General features: G+C 42.9%; 2 protein-coding genes across 13 annotated transcripts in view; both read right to left on the bottom strand.

Annotated features, from left to right (window-relative positions):
* HOXC8 (homeobox C8) overlaps positions 1-16,578 on the bottom strand; it is a 159,882-nt gene that overhangs the window by 67,260 nt on the left and 76,044 nt on the right. For 3 of the 10 annotated variants that reach the window (XM_078384648.1, XM_078384649.1, XM_078384652.1), the window contains exons 4-5: positions 5,233-5,357; positions 2,489-2,641 (exon numbers count right to left, since the gene is read on the bottom strand). The exons of the other annotated variants lie outside the window; for them this stretch is intronic. The gene's annotated coding sequence lies outside the window, so the exon portion shown is untranslated. The remainder of the gene's footprint in view (positions 1-2,488; positions 2,642-5,232; positions 5,358-16,578) is intronic. 10 annotated transcript variants of the gene reach the window in all.
* The window catches only part of HOXC4 (homeobox C4), a 100,800-nt gene that overhangs the window by 67,260 nt on the left and 16,962 nt on the right, over positions 1-16,578 (bottom strand). The gene's annotated exons all lie outside the window — the stretch shown is intronic.

Raw genomic sequence — 16,578 nt, 5'->3', positions numbered from 1 at the left:
GGATGGTGATGTCACCTATTCCACTCACCTTGGGCTTCTCTATTTCCTCTAAGTAAATTCTCCCAGTGCCTGGCAAGGGAATGGATTTTCCCAGCAGCAATATATTGCTGTGAGCAGCCTCTCATAATGAAACAAGTTTTGAACTGGCAATTAAGAACCAACCATTTTACAAAAGAGCTGCTCCTGACAGAGAACAAAAATGTGACAACTAGTTTACCTTAATGAAAAACCTTCCTTAAACGTATAGCTCTGTGGACTGTCAATATGAGCACTCCCCATCAGAGTTTACTACTGTACCAGTGGTTGTTATGACAGGTATAGTGTATGGAGAGGGAGTAAAGGAGGGCCCGGATATTGTGGAGTGTCAATGCAGTATGACTGTGTCTCTCCACAGGCACATGTTTGTAATCGCATTCTTCTTTTGGATTTATGTTGATGTAGACTAGATAATCCATTGCCAGATGTTTTGTTCTTCACTACAGTGTTGAACTGAAATACATCTTTTTCTTTAGGGAAAAAATGCATCACCAAGTATTTTGATGAATCTGAATTTACAAAGGGTATGGCCTACACTTCAGCATGTTTCAAAGTGTTTCAAAATATTCACAGTAGTAAATATTCATATTTTGAATATTTCAAAATATGTAAAATATTGAAAAGTCTTTCCCTGAAGATTATGCAACACATTGAAGTCAGGTCTATGGCATTTGACAGAAGAAAGTGCAAATGCTCACTCAATTTTGCAGCCATCAAATGAGGAATATCCATGGAAAAAAAAACCCACAGGTGGACAGCTACCAACACATAGCTTCATTTTGTGAAATGTCTTTCACAGACCTATCTGTTTTTTGCAAAAAAAGTTCACTATTGCAAGGATTTTAGCCCAGTCCCAAGATGTCTGGGGTGCCAGTTACCACAGAGTTGTCATATGAACAAATTCAACCCTGGGCCAGTTCTTCCCTGTCATTCTCCACCGTTCCCATCATTGACATGAACAAGGTGGCTCATTTCCTATCAGCTAGTTGGTGTATACACAGCAGCATTCCTAAGCATTGATGGAGGATCTCTGGAATAGACTGAAAAAGCGGTGTGTCACTCTTAGACTGTACACCCTGTACAATTATTGAAAAGTTAAGTCTCAGTGGACTCAAATTAAACTCACTCCCAAGTGAAGATGCTTAGGATCACATCGCAAAGCAAATATGAGCAACTTCTGGCCCTTCTGGTTATCATCGGAAGGTAACTCCCATTAGTCCTAACCAGCACACCTGATGGTGAAAGATGGCTGGAGCTGGAATCTAGCAATGGCTGAGAAATCACAGATTTCCCCATCCCTGCTTCAGTATTTGTGTATCTATAAAGTCATACGCATCTAAGTAAAATTCTGCACATGTAACTAGGTTGCAGATGATCCAAAAATCTGTAGTCCATTTTCTCAATTTCTGTTCTTTCTCTCACCCCATTTATCATCTCCTCTTCAAAGAAGAGCACCTAAGGAAATAGGGAGTTCTGAGTTCAGATGGAAGGACAGACAACAGCTTAAACAAGCCAGAATTTGGAAGCTAACAATAAACCAGGGTTTCTAATTTTAGTCATGATTTGCTTGTAGGAAAGGGTTTGAACATGATATTAAATCAAGATTCAACAAAATACAGTTGGGTATATTGTTATGTGCAAACCATTGCCTTTCAAGGATAGTTATAATGATACCATAGGATTAACCAAATACATGCAGCCCTCAATGCCTAATCAAACAAGCATGTATGTAAGTATATCAGTCAATTAAATAGGACACTAAAAGGCACATACAGAAAACTACAAAATAAAACTATTATGTGACAAAATATTAGCTTGGGATAGCCAGCCACCTTAAAACAAGTCTATAAACAGGTAGTGTAATTATTTCAAACTATATTCATTACATGCATATTATACATTACATAACCATATATCAGCCATCATTTTGAAAAGGTCTGTTTTAACAAACAGAGAAAGGTGAAAGAAATGAAATCCAGTGGCAAAATCACTGTGCGCCCAAACCGCAAACTACAGTACATGCCAACAAAATAACCCAATCACTTGCTTCACAGTACTCAGCGGGGAGGTGGATCCTCCTCTTCCCCCACTGTCATTCAGGACAAAATCAAGACAAGTGATCCTTGCAAAGTAGTTTTTGATCCATTTTAGAAATGTAGGAAGTCTCCTCACATTCATTCAGACCACTGGCTTGTTTAGCTCAGTCCAGGGATGCTAACTGGCAACCATGCTCTCATATTTCAGGCAGCAAGTATTCTGGATGAGGCCACACCTTGGACGGAACCACTTTTTTGTGTTTTTACATAGCAGGCTTATACGCTACAAACAATGGCCCTTCCCCATGTTAACCAATAGCTTTGTTATGGGATGTAGTAATAACTACATAGGCCATGGAATGGCTTAGTCTGTCTCATAGGTTAGACCAAGCAATTTCTATGATTTCCATTCTTACCTTCAGATCTCGAGTTTTGAGTAGCCCCGTACAGCTTATTCAACTCCCAGGATAGACATGTGGCTCTATTTCAAAGCAGCAGCCTCAAAAGTGCTTCAAAATATAAAAAAAAGCACATCTGTTGGGAGATGATACCCAGATGCAAATTCTGAGCTGTGGCCAAAAAAAAAAAAGTTACTAAGTATAATCACAGTCCTGAATGCTTTGGAAGTGTGTAGTGTTTTAGTTCTAAGTTCATGTCATCATTGTTTGGAGTTGTTTTAATCATCTGCAGAGAAGGAAATGGATAGCACCACATTCTCTTACTTTATTAATATATCAGTGTATCACAGGCGATAATGTTTAGCATTTATTGAGTGCTTTGGAGTGTTCAGACCTCTTCACATTAATGTGCATTATTTGTTTCCTTGCGTGCTACGTTTATAGCCTGCTTTCCTGCAGTGAGCATAAGGTGGTCTGCTCTCCCATCGCTCTCCTCTTTCCTACTTTATCCTCCCCCCCAATCCTGTAGGGTAGGCTAGGCTGAAAGAGGGTGATTGAGCCAAATGACCCTCCCCATCAATTTAATGGCTCATTTCATGGCTTATCTGGAACATGAACCTACCTCTTTAGAGTCCCAATCCATGACTCTAAACATTACACAATATTGTTTCTCACACTGTCTGATCTTTCACTAATTTCAGTATGGCTTACAAACAGCCACAGAACTCCAATCTCCAGTATTAGTCCGTAAGACAAATATGGATTATGGCTAGATTAACTGCAGGCTCTAGATTCATGGACCACCCCTTACTAACTTATATCAGACTACAGAATACAATAGTTGACTTTCAAACAATGGTAAACCAGTTCTGATAAATCTGGTGGTGGTGGGGCTTTCATGGTAGTGAATGGAGGCCTTCAGCTTCCAAGATTGCCCCCCCCCATGGCTTTACTGAAAACAGCTGGGATTAGAGACTGAACCTGAGAGCTAGTGGCATAGATAGAAGGCTGCTTAGGGAGTGCCGTCTCTATCAGGAACTTCCTGGTTCATCACCAAGTGTAGTCCCAGTGCATATGTACTCCCTGAAGTAAGAATAAATGTGTTTGCTCTCTCTCGTTCTCAAGGGGTAATTCTTGTAGCTAGGTGCACTAGGAAGATAAGTAGTCTGCTTGCTGTAATGCCCTCCTATTCCAAGCATCCAACAAAATACACATTGATTTATTTACTTTTATTTATTTATTTAACTTATATGCCGCCCACTCTACCCAAAGGTCTCCTGGCGGTTTACAACAATTAAAATTCAATTAAATGAGGCAGATTCAGATCTTATGTGTCTATAAACGTTATGGCTGTACAGAAAGATCAGCCCCAAGTATGGCAGACCAGTAGAATCAATGAGACCTACATAAATGTTAATTTAAGAAGAAACATTTGTTAGATGGGTTTGTTCTAGTTAGGAATGACAATAGAGTTTGGCCCATAGATTCATTACCTATCATAAACACGTTTTAAATATATTCATGAAAGCTATTGAAAAGCTTGTTGGAGCAGGTCATAGCCATCTAGTTCAAGTTCTCTTGCCAGACAAGGGCATGTGGCTACAGATTATTCAGGTAGGAACTCTCCCCCCACAATTTCCCCAATACCTGATATTCACCGCTATACCAAAGTCCTGTATCCATAAAGGTTTCATTTATCTATCAAACATAAACGATCAGTAACTACCTTCTGTGCATATATCTAATTTTCTTTTGAAATCATGGTTATCTCTGTATTTTGTGGCCATCAATTCTACAGGTGAACCAGACACCCTATGAAGCAGATGTATGCATGCATGTGTGTATGGTACTTCACAATCATTAGTGCCTTGTGCTTGTGTTTCCCCTAAAATCAGTGTATCACCAAGTGCCAGTTTGCATGTTATATTCTGCCACTGCAGCCACAATATTCTGCGAAGTAGCAAGGTGTGATACTTCAGAGATTAAAAATTCTTTGTAGTTCTTGCTGAAGACAGTATTACACTATGCACATTTATATATCCCATCTGGGAGGTCCCTACCAGTAGAGAGAGTGAGGCAATGCCTTTAAGCTGAAGCTACTGAGGGAGGCAGAATTTGTTGCCCCTTTAGACTGTCCTCCTGAGATTCTCCACCCTCTTCTCCCTCTATTAGAGGACAAAGCTGTGTGTATCACATGGCTTGTCTCGCACCCCCTGGATCAGCTTGCAACCTTCATGTGGGGCAGCAGATGCTAGGTCATCCTAAGTGATGAAGTAAATTCCATTTGCCTGTCCAGCTTGCACCTGTAGATAGGAGGGCACATACTCCCTTGTCTTCAGGCTGCTTGAAGATGCAGGACCCAGTGTGTCTAACTTGTAGCAACTCAACCAAGTGCTGACCAATTAGTCCATAGTCCTGGAGACTATGGGGACGTGGTGGTGCTGCGGGCTAAACCGCAGAAGCCTGTGCTGCAGGGTCAGAGGACCAAGCAGTCGTAAGATCGAATCCACGCTACAGAGTGAGCCCCCGTCGCTTGTCCCAGCTCCCACCAACCTAGCAGTTCGAAAGCATGCAAATGCGAGTAGATAAATAGGGACCACTTCGGTGGGAAGGTAAGTCGCACTGGCCATGTGACCATGGAAGGTTGTCTTCGGACAAAACGCTGGCTCTATGGCTTGGAAACGGGGATGAGCACTGCCCTCTAGAGTCGAACACAACTGGACAAAAAAATTGTCAAGGGGAACCTTTACCTTTACCTTTACCTGAATAAAAGCAAATGGTGTGTGCTCTCAGGTGGCCTTCATTCTGATACCAGAGTTGGTTACTTTCAGGTGGAGGAGATGGAAACCAGACCATCGTGTGCTCCAGCAGTTTATTCAACCTCTTCCTAAGTGCAAACAGAATCTCAGTTCAAAAAATCCACATCTTGTCAGTCTAGATTCTTTTTGACTTCAAATGGCTGCAGCCCATCCAGATGGTATGACAGTTACAGTCCAATGCACCGCCTGTAGAACCTACAGGCAAGATACTTTGCTCCAGAATTTGATCAGGGGTGTGCCACTATTCTGGCCACAAGCTGCCTAAGTCAGCACATCTGGAGGATAACTCATTGGGAAAGGCTGCTTTGGTTCTTGCAGCCTGTGTACACACTGGACAAGTTAAACAGCTCGATAAATAATAGCTGTACACTCCACTGCTCATAGACCTAAGGCCTGTTTTCAGGACACCTGTCAAACTTCTTCAGAACAAAAGGTTTCACATCAGCTGGAGACAGCTTGGAAACCAATCAGCCAGAATAAAGAAAAAAATTATATAGAGATGGTTTCCCAAAATAAATTCCTGCTTCTGTAGTTTCCCCCCTTAGCTTCTTTTCTTATCTTTCATGGATGGGGAAAAAAAAGCAAAACAGTAGCTCGACTTTCTACCATCTTTTTACTCACACCCTTCTCCTTAGTTCTCTAAAAGCCAGATGCATCAGAAGCTTAACCAAAGTTCTTCTATAAGAGGTTGAGCAGCAAAACAGATCAGGTAACATTTTCACCACACTAGTCTTTCTCCCTCCTGCCAACCTAGCAATTCGAAAGCATGTAAAAATGCAAGTAGAGAAATAGGTACCACCTCGGTGGGAAGATAACGGTGTTCCGTGTCTAGTCGTGCTGGCCACGTGACCACGGAAACTGTCTACGGACAAATGCTGGCTCTATGGCTTGGGGATGAGCACCGCTCCCTAGAGTCAGACTGGATTAAATGGCAAGGGGAACCTTTACCTTTACTTAGTCTTTCTCCACCAAATGCAACTCTAAAGAAACATTGGGGTTTCCATCTGGATACATTGTAAGATGGAGTGGGCAAGGCCTAAGAAGCATGGCTGGTGACTTTGTATGGACAGAGAGGACCCTTCAGATCAGGGGCAGGGAATAGGTGGCTCTCCAGAGACTACAGAACGCCAGCTCTCGTTACCTCCAAACTGCATGGCTAATAGCCAAGAAGGGGGACAGTGTTGTCTAAGAGGAGCTGGAAGGCTGTTACCTGCCCAGCTTTGCTCCAGTTGGTGCACCCAGAATCCTCTGCAAGGCTGAATGCTAGTGTGACAGAGCTATGTGTGTGGCGATTCCACAGGAATACAGTACATCCTTAAAAAGCCTTAGGAGGTCAGCAACTTAATCTTGTGTTTGTTTTGAACAGCTGGTCAAAATTTCCATATTTTTCCATGTACAGTATAAGATACTACTGTTTCCTAAAAGCATTATTGTACACTAAAAATCTTTCAGTCAGGAGGAGACTTAGCTTCCTCCAATCATGAGTCTTATGGAACTGACATCAGCTGATGCTCAACAAACCAATTGGAATACATCTCATCGGAGGTGGGGCCTGCAGGCTCAAATTCAAGAGGGACTCCTAATGTCCAAGCATTCTGAGCCCAGAGGCTCAATACTCAAACCTAAGTTTTCTTAGTTTTGGGCTTAGAAGACTGGGAGGTGGTGGTGGTGTCTTATACACAAGGACATGTTATAAATGGAAAAATACGGTATTCTCGCCTGGTTCATTCAACTTTTAGTCAGTTTTGATTGCAAAATCTTTCAAGTGAATGTTTGTCTCAGGCCTAGCACTGCAAACAGTAGGCACACAGCTCTGCGTAATGAACAGTAGCAGTAATGCAGTGGGCTTCGCACTGACTTCCTTGAGAGCTGTCATTCCTCTGGATCTGAAAAGCATGGTTGACCCCAGACTGAACCAAAGCTAGGCCACTTCAAGGCTTCAACCCCAACCCCACCCCTTGCCTCTGCCTTAGACTCACAGAGGCACAAAAAAGCCAGCTATGCAAACACAATGTAGAAGGAAGCACCTTTCTCCATTGCGGCATACAATCCAAAATAAACATCCATACCTAAGTGGTTTGTATGATGATTCTCCTTTAATGTGATTGTAGCCATTGCTTCCCACTCATAAGAGAAAGGACCATGTTTGGATCTCAGAGGAACCACCAGAGGAGAAGATTATAACAAGAACTTCATATATCTACCCTGGCTGGACAGTGTGTCATGGCATTTTTAGTTGGATTGTTATGTTGTCAGTAAGCACCATGCTACTTCTCATCAAATTTCCTGAGGGACCAAATTTTTGAATAAACTATTAGATGCCAAGTTTCATTACAATTTTATATAAAATTTAGGGTTTTTTTTGCATTGTGTACACAGTCTTCCTCAAGTTATGCTCAATTGTCCTATCATATTTAAATATGATTGTGTACAGATGGTAAATTATTTTCTTTCCTAACAGTGTTCCTGTATTTTTAATAGTACAGTTTATCATGGTGGACAGAAGAAAGTCAACAGGTGGTTGAATTTCTTATTTCTTATCACTCTGCATTCATGCTTAGAAAACTTTCCTGTTGAGACTCTGCCTGCTTGGCTGCCAGCATTTACTGCTATACAAATGCATCCCAACAGATAATCAAAGAGAAACTCACATGCCCAGGACATCACATCAGCAGTTTTTTTTTAAATGACAGAAGAACAGGAACATACAATTTCCAAAACCAACAGTCAGTTCAACAGTCAAGTCTTAATAGTTCAGCAGCTGAAAAAAAAAACTTCTTTCTCCATTGTATATTAGATCCCACCAATCTGCTGCCCTTCAACTGCGCTACAATCCCATTATCCATAAACAGCACTGTCCAATTTTGGGGTGCTATGAATGCACTTCAAGTTTTAGTCCACATGAGCTATCCACAGTGCTGAATCCCAGTCTCCACCCCCACCCCATAGGTTCAGCACCTTGGTTAACCCCTATAAAGGGCAGACTAAAAGCCAGCATGGATTCATATCAATTTGAGTCACCAGCCATTACTGTCCTGGACCACTGAGAACTATAGAACTTATGGGTGCCACATTGGGGATCATTGGTTTGGTCAAAATGTGTTCATTTGGTGCCCAAAGGACAACAGTGGCATTGCCTTAGTGACAGGTCACAAAGGAGATGGCAATTGAGAGTACAGGTGTGAGTTCCTTGTTTTAGACCCTCAAGAACACACCTTTCTAATCATCAGAATAGAGAACGAGGCCTCGTCCTTCAGTTCTTATCAGTGAGAAGTCATTTGTTCAGATCCACTAGACTCAGAAGGTTAAAAAGAGATAACTATCAATACCACAGAATGGGCCAGAAGGCAGTCAGCAGAGTTAAGCTAAAATTGGAAAACATAGGGGCCTTACTGCTGTTCATTATTATTATTGTAGTGGAGTGGTAGTGTACTGGATAGATCAGCTGCTACAAAGCTGCATCTTATGAGCAGCTTCTGAGCTACCTTCAAGGACCATTGACTACGTATTTACAGCAACCCTATGAAGAACTTTGTGCTGGTACTAGGCAACGTGTGACCCTTTGGACATTGAAGAACCACTATGTTCAGTATCCATCACTGGCGATGTGGGCTACTGTTGGTGAGAGAGACTGTCAACAACACTCAGAAAACCGTCAACCCTTGCTCTGTGCAAACATTTTCTTTGCCATAGTTTTACTTTCCGGACATAGTCAATCTCTCCTCTTCTGAGATTCTATATAACCTTTTAAACAGGGTGGAACATTTGAGGCACCATGAGAACATCCATAAAATAATAAAATTCTTTTAAGAGAATCTCTCACCAAGATTTCTCTCTAGTTCAAATGCTGACCTTTATAACTCAGCTACCCTGTTGCTGGATCTGGTAATAGTGAAGTTTATGTCATGGTGAATATGGCAGTCCTCAAGATATTTATAGATCTTTTTCAGTTTTGCATTCTTCTACAGATTTCCTCACCACACAATGCTGTATGTTGAATCAACAGCATTTGCAACAAGTCTTGGCTTACCTATCAGCAGTTTATTCAATGAGTCTCCACTGAAATGGCTGAAGCTAACCCTAGTGCACAGAATAGGTCATGTTGGGGAAGAAAAGGCACTTTGCATGTCCTCAAAAGAACATAATTTTTATCACTGAAAGCAGGCTACTTGAGTTGGGGAAACCCTTCATCCAGTCCTCTTCTTAAGACATACAACCAGGCTTTCTAAGCACAGGCTGGATTCTGTAAAGTCCTGCTTCCCCATGTGTGTCCCTTATTGGACAAAAATGATAATAAGGGCCAAGCCCAGCTGCAGGTCAATCTATAATGAAGGTGTTTTTTGTAAAGCATTCCCACTGGTGAAAACTGAATTGCTTAGGGAGCAGTGTAGTGGAGGGGGAAGAAAAGGGGGGAGGTAGCATGACTCCAACACCCAGTGACCTCTGAGTGCCCTCCTCTAACGAATTCAATAGACAAAGCCACAGACTTGGGGAAAAGCTGCAGCATCTCTCTGCCTTAGATGCTTTAGTTTAGAGGAAGAGCTAAGGAGGTTGACAGAGCTTCAGGCCCTCCGCGGCTGGAAAAAGAAAGCACCATGTTTTGCTGAAACTTGAGCTGAGGAAAAAACGGTTTTGGAGGAATGCCTCCGGTGAAGTTGCAACACCGACGGGTCGTCTTCTCTTGGCCTTCCACCAAGGCCCTTTTCCTTCCCCACCTTCGCCCTACTACAAGTCTCCAGGCCTTAGTAATCAAACGCCTATTTCACCCATTTCAGTTGCAAAGGAGGAGGTAAGGAAAGGGTACCGAGCGACGGCGCCATGTAAGGAAGGCAGCCCCTACCACTCATCCTAACTCTCTGGGCTGCCTTTCAAACCACGCATAAGGTTGCTGCTTTAATCACAGACGGACATTCTTTTAGGGTTCCTCCCCCCCCCATCACGTAGCCGCGTGGCCGCAAGCAAAACAAAGAGGCTTATGACCTATTGCATCTCATCAAGCAGACTCTTAATACATGTGTCTTATTAATATACGTGTCCTAAGAAACGTGACCATCTTTTACAGTGTCTGAAGACTCTTTGACGCATTTTAGAGCCTATATCTTTTTTTGTTTCACAGGGTAAAAATAAGCCAAGGAGCATCACGTCACTTATCCAAAGAATAATCATAATTATTTTGTTATGAATCCATTGCGTGATTTATATAAATACATACCACAACAAATGCTCTTAAATGGCTCTTTAACAAAAGAATTGTTTTCTTTTACATTTAAAATTAATCTTGGAGCTATCTGAAAGGAATTGCTCTAAGACTCTCACCTCGAAATTGCACCCTTTCCCCAGAAAATAACCAAGGAACTAAAGGAGGACGGAGCCCTTCCTGGATTTTACTGACTGCAAAACTACAGATATGATAACACACCAAATTGCACTAAAGTCCTAAGTTCGCAGGGGGTGGGAAAACCTCCTAGACCCGGTTCTTCCCTCTCCCCCCCCCCCCCCCTTTGGAGACAGAAGGTTCTGACGAAAGGACACGTCGCCTCTTTAAGACGAGAATTCATCAGACTGGAACGTTAGCCCTCCGGTGAAACCAGTCTGCCAGCTTCTTCTTTTTTTTCCATCTCTTCCCCCCCCCCCTTCCCCCATGTTTCCCCTTTTCTTAGAACAGCCCTTGAGGCATGGAGTTCCTTCTGCAAGGTGGTGGCTGAAGCTGACTCTCAGTAACCGGGGGTCCTTGCCAAAATGCCTCGGCAACGAGTCCTTTCCTAACAGGAGATGGATCGGGACTCCCCTCTCGGGTGTCTGGAAGTTGTCGGTTCTCACCTAAAAGCGTAAGGCGCACAACCAGAGATCCCTTTTAGACAAAGTCCTAGGGTAGATTACCCAGCAAGGCAGGGCATATTCCTCTGCACATGCTCAGATGCCATCCCGCCATTTGGGGGTCTTTCTGGACCCTTGCACGGAATGGAGCTGAGCAGGCCCTCCTGTGTTTCTTGATGCTCAAACTTCACTTGAACGAAGCCCGACACTCATGCACCAGAGTCCTGCCAAGGTGGTGCTATCGTTTTTTCTAACTAATGCGTGATTAAAACACACATGCAACAATGTCTTCAGTAGTCACTCTCAACGAGTTGGGTATATCCCATGCTCCGAACACGTCTAGAATCATCTGCCTCCCCCTTTTAATGCAATCATTGTGCTTCTTTTCCAACCGACTTGCTGCCTGTTACTTGTGCGTCGATGTAAATCCGGCACCAAGTTTGCAGAGAGTTTACCAACAGGAATAAAACGAAGACTTAGGTTTTCAGGTCTGCAATCTTTCAAGCTATCCGGAGTTTATTTGCACACATACTCCCAGGAGGACTGAGTTCCTTCTTTCTTACATACAGCAAAAGGCCCCTACTTCCTAGATGTCCGGGCTGGGGAGTTTTAAAAGCCGCCATCATATCACACCACGATTCCTAGTGTCAGAGACGCTTCCTGATGCGAGGTTAGGAAAAGACAGCTTTAATTTCATTGACGATCGAAGCCGGCTGGACTTCAGAAACAGCCACTTCCCTTTCTTCCTCCGGCGCCGCCTTTTGTGGCCTCGGACCTTTTCATACAGATTATCTCTGCGTAGTTATCGGAGCCTGTAGGTGTGTTGGTAAACCATGTTTCTTTTTATTGCTGGCACCTGAAATACGGAAGGCCTGACAGATTTATGGGTGTATGAGAGGGAGTGAGAGAGAGACTGCGTTAATTAGGCAGGCTAGGGATCTGCAGATCAAAGGCACGTTTTTATCCCACTGCATTTGGGAGAAAGAAGAAAGAAAATTTGGGTTCTGGAGCCATGTTGACTGTCCTATTGTGAAATCAAGGTCGAGTGCCAGGATTCAATATGATCCTCCGCCCGCTCCTTGGTTCTCTCTCTCTCTCTCTCTCTCCCCCCCCCCCCGTATTGTTCCTTCCAGGTTCTAGCTTTCGTTTTCTTTCTTTTGTAGTGTCCTCCCAGGCTTCCTCAGGAGAAAAGGGGGAGCATAAACAACGCTCCGTGCTTCCCCCCCTCCAACCAAAACAGATCGTCCCAGTTCCAGCCTCGCGGGGCCCATCCAGATCAGTAGTGAAATCCAGCGCCGCGCACACATGCTTTCACTTTCGGACATTGTTTCGCGAGAAATGTCTGTTGCTTGTCCTGGAACAGACCCCACTGGGTCGTGTGAAATCCTGTTTCTCTTCTGTAGCACTTCTGAAGGAATGGCAGGTTGCTTTCAGGCCCATTCCGCCCTCCACCAAAGAAGCTACAGGATTAAAGATACAGTAAATATATCCTAAACCCTGAGAAAGAGGGACTGCCTCGGAAAGGTAGGTTGAGTGCCAAAGAGAGCTTTATATATTGATAGATTAAGAGGAGGGGAGTCTGAGGTTCAGACGTTCAACCAGCCACGACATTTACACCATTCTTCATGGGGCTCCCTCACCTGAAGCTTAGGCAATGACCTGGAAGGAGACTTTTAGTCAGCCTAACATGTCAGATGTCTGGGATGAGGGTTTTAGAAACTAAACAAATGCAAACCTTTTGCATCCCGCAAACAAAACAAAACAAAACAAAATACAATAAAATTTAACTTTAAAATAGGTGAGGGTGAGGAGATCAAGTAGGGTGCCCTCAACTATTCAAATAATCAGTTTAATTGATGCCAACAATATTTAAAATAAAGACTTGCTCAAAAGCTACACGAGAGAAGTTTCCTGCCTGGCAGACAACCCATAGTTTCCCACGAGACACAAGGTCAAAGTATTTGCAGTAGTCTGTGAATGATGTTCTTGTGAAATTCTTTAGTGTGCTCTGGTAGCCAGTGGGTGTTTGTAATATTATCTCAAGTGTCTGTTCTGTTTTGGAATCCAGTTTACCTGGATTAAATTCTGTACCCAAGTCTCAATAGCTCAGTTCCATGTATGTCCACTCATGATATGCTATGGGACTTACTTTCAAGTAAACATGTGTAGGATTGAGGTCTGCAGTATCCTTCCATCAAGAAATATGCTAGCGTACATATATAAATAAACATAGTGATATCTAGGCCTGAAAACACAATTGGGGGAGCTCCAAACATCAGTGGAATGATTGATTAATTTGAATTGCTTTATTGTGGTGGATTAGTTTGAATCTGGTCAGATATATTTGTCTTAAAATTTAACCCACTTCCAGCCCAGTTTAACTACAATACCACAAATGTAAGGGACCTTGAAACTGATGCTCTTTGTAAAAGTTAATGATCTCTAACAAAGCATTCATAGCACCCACACAAGTGCTGTTCCTATGGTTCCTTGGGGAAAGCTTTGATCATTAAATTATGTCTAAGACCATTTAAATGTTGTTATACAGATGGACCACTTCTCATAGTGGGTGTTAAGTGCTGATCGTCCTGGCCTCCCATCAAAGGACAGGATGCTGAGTGGATTTACCTGGAAGCAGCTGCAACTGCTACCAACCCTAGATAGTCTCCTAGTATGTCCATGCCTTATACCTGAGGTGGGATCCAGTAGCCAAAGCCATGCTGTTTTAACTCCAGCTAACATCATCAGCACAGAGAAGCACATGCACCAGAAATTACTGCTGTTGTTGTTCAGGGCTATTTATTTATTTTTCATATTTTGTTTCCCCATTTCATATCTCACCATAGGTGCAACAAGATACTTAGGGTATAGGGATGCTAAGGCCCCGAGACTCCTTAAGACATGCTATGTCCTATTGATGTTTATTGTCATGTCTGCTCACTTACTGAAGGTGGAAAACACAGGTAAATTCCACTGAGTCCAATGGAATATAATTTTTTATGGCTAAACTTGGACCTGGTATGCTTAAATTGTCATTTCCCAAAATCAATTATTTACCAGTCCAGTATTGTCAGACACACAGTAAAATCATTAAATATATAGCTCTTGGTCAATTAATGTCTTCAAAGCAAGCTCACTAGTTCTGTACCAGAGCAACAAAAATAGGTTCAGTGGAAGTTACATTTTGGTAAATGTATTTAGGTTTATAGCCTTAGTTTCTTTGAAAGCAAGGAGATTTATTTTCAAGTAAACATTAAGAGAGCCGACTGGAGAGGTCAATGAGTTCAGTACCAGGCTGTAAAGCCAGAGGTTGGGAGTTCAATTCTGCATTATGCATCCTGATGAAACAGTCTGTGTGGCCTTGGGAAAGCTGCACAGCCCCAGAATGTCCCCAGAAGAAGGGAAGGGTAAACACTTCTGAGTACTCTCTACATAGAAAACCCTACAAAGGGTCACACTGAGTGAGATTTCACTTGACAAGACAAAATTAAAGCCGGGCAGGTATCTCATTGTGACTCCAGCAAAGTAGAGCCAGTCTGTGTGGCCCTGGGCAAGCTGCACAGTCCCAGAGGAAGAGAATGGGAAACCCACTTCTTAGTATTTTCTACCTGAAAAAAGCTGGAAAGGTCACCATAAGTCAGAACTGACTTGATGGCTTTGTTCTACAGGCTCCTGGAAGGTTAGCAAAATTATTGTCCAGTCCAATTATGGCCTATCCACAAGCAATGTGTACTTTAAGGTTTCAGTACTGTATTTGGTATATGCCTCTAATTCTGTCCTAGATTTTTATAACACTTCCACTAACAATCTCACTTACTTCTGTGAAGTCATCCTCATGGGGTAGATAGAATGATCCAAGCTATAAGTCTACAAAGAGCTGCAGACATGGGGTATGTGTGAAGGCAGTGAGGAAAGGAATTTCCTTGGAAATGGTATTTAATTAGTTGAAACTAATAATTATTAGTTTTTGTCACCTATTTTTGTTACTGGCCTGAAACGATGTCCTGGCAGGAAAGAATCTGAGGGCAAGGGTGGATGATACCTTTATTAGATCTCTTAAAAAAACAAAATCACAAACTGAAACTAGCTTTCAACTGCACATGGGGTCTTCATTAGGCTGGGCACCACAGATTGGTGGATGTTGTGGAAACAGCCCAGTTCCAAAAGCCATGGTCAGATGGCCAGGCCAGGACCACACATATGGAACTCCAAGATGGCTCTCCAGAGGTTCAGAGCAAGGGTGTGCTTCCAAGACAGTTCCCAAAGGAACAAGCCTAGGATCAAAGAGGGAGTGGTCTCTGTGTATAAAAAGAGACCAAAGGAGAAAACACAAGTGATGGGCGATGCGCAAAGGGAGCAGTGAGAGGGGAGGTGATCTCCGGATATGGCCCAGCGAAGGGCCTTTTATACTGCTGCAGTTAAAACCAGGTCAGATGGAGGTGCAGAAGGATCAAAAGGTTCGCATCAATTTCTTACCATCCCCACCCCCAAGCCGTGCTCTCACATGCCAAACCGCTACATACCCTTGTTAGAAGTATGTGGGAGCTCCTCTGGGCAAAAGGGTCCAGAGATCCAAAGAAGGATGAACAGTTTTTGAAGGATCCTGGCAGAACACAGACAAGCTGTTTTGTAACAAACATCATAGAGACTAATGGGATGTAAGGAATGAAGGAAGAGCATTTCAGGAATGCTTCCCCCCCCTTCAAAACATAACCCTCCTGTCCCTTTTTTTCAAGTCTACCCCATCTGATAAGCCATCTGTGTGTGCATGCTTGTAAGAAGTGTCCTGAATGTAACAAGTCAGTTCTGTAACCAAGTATCTCCTCTTTGGCCGATGAGTTTAGAAAGGGGAAAGCTAGCCTGTGCACATAACCCTGCAACTTAAGTATGTAGATGCTACCCTTCCACACATACATCCCTAATAGTTATATCAGTATACATGCACACGCTCAGTAACAGTCACACAGGAAGGAAGCACAGGCCATAAAATAACAGGCTATAGAGAGAGGTGACACTTCAAAACACATGCAGCTGGCCAGGGTTATACAGCTGTTGTTGTTTTTAAAGCTCTCTGCTCTGCCAGATTTCCCAGGAAGTCTTGCGAGGAATTCCCTTTCCTCCCAATATATGAGCCAAGGCAAACTTATCTTGGACCTCATCAGGATCTTCCAAAGTACAAACAATTCGCAGTCTTGCAAGTATTCCAAAAATTTCCCTACAGGTAATTTCAAGTTCCTCTTGAAGTCTTTACCTCGGTAGCTAGAAGAGGATTTGCTGCCTCAAAGTGTGATAGATAGAACTGTATCCTATTAATTGTGGATGAAAGGGAAGAGGGTCAGCCCCATCCCCATGGCACCTACGGAAAGCCATGTTGACCAAAGGGCATGCATGCACAAACAGGCCTCTTGGGTCCTAAAACTGTGGAAGATGTCCATTAAGCCCAACAAAGCTTACCTCCTGGGTGCAATTTTA

Source organism: Pogona vitticeps, chromosome 2, assembly GCF_051106095.1.
Source record: "Pogona vitticeps strain Pit_001003342236 chromosome 2, PviZW2.1, whole genome shotgun sequence".
NCBI lineage: Eukaryota > Metazoa > Chordata > Lepidosauria > Squamata > Agamidae > Pogona > Pogona vitticeps.
This window is presented reverse-complemented; position numbering and strand designations above follow the sequence as displayed.